Source organism: Octopus bimaculoides, chromosome 28 (assembly GCF_001194135.2).
Source record: "Octopus bimaculoides isolate UCB-OBI-ISO-001 chromosome 28, ASM119413v2, whole genome shotgun sequence".
Taxonomy (NCBI): Eukaryota; Metazoa; Mollusca; class Cephalopoda; order Octopoda; family Octopodidae; genus Octopus; species Octopus bimaculoides.
This window is the reverse complement of record NC_069008.1, coordinates 873065-873728: the sequence shown is the minus strand read 5'-3', so window position 1 is coordinate 873728 and position 664 is coordinate 873065. Positions and strand designations below refer to the sequence as shown.

The 664-nt window shown below is 40.2% G+C and overlaps 1 protein-coding gene across 1 annotated transcript in view; it reads left to right on the top strand.

The window, feature by feature from the left end:
• Positions 1-664, top strand: part of LOC106876963 (uncharacterized) — a 14268-nt gene that overhangs the window by 13152 nt on the left and 452 nt on the right. The gene's annotated exons all lie outside the window — the stretch shown is intronic.

Below are 664 nucleotides of genomic sequence, written 5' to 3'. Positions count from 1 at the left end.
ATATACATATATATACATATATATATATATATATATATATATATGTATATAAAGTGAGAGAAAGAGAAAAGAGAGCAGAAAAAAAGCAAATATACACTCCCATATTTGTGTGTGTGTGTGTATTTATGTATGTCTGCACGTGTATGTATATATATATATCTATTGAGTGTGTGTACGTGTATGTATGTAGTAGCCTGTGTGTGTGTGTTATTCACAACGAACCAACACAAAAGAGCGGCCTCAAAGGAAAGAAGTGTACATTGTTACACAAAAACAAGCTTCCTTTCGCTGCGCTGGCTTTTTTACTATTTGATTTATGTGACCGGATTACTGAGCGTGAGCGGGAGCGCCGGTGCGTCTCAGTGCGTGCGAGTTCGTCGGGCTGTGTGTGTGTATCTGTCTACCAACGTGTGCATCTCCGCAGCTGTGTGCGATTTCTTCGACTAAAGGCGGTGCTCCAGCATGGCAGCAAATGACTAAAACAAGTAAAAGAATATACACCAGATGGTGCCATAGAAAGTCTTAATTGGACTACATCAGTTGACCATGCAAGGAGCGTGCAGAGAGCACAGAATAAGGAGGGAAGGTCATGGTGATACTCCAGCACGACCGCAGCCACTTGGCTGAAACGCATAAAATATCTATACATATATATATATATATA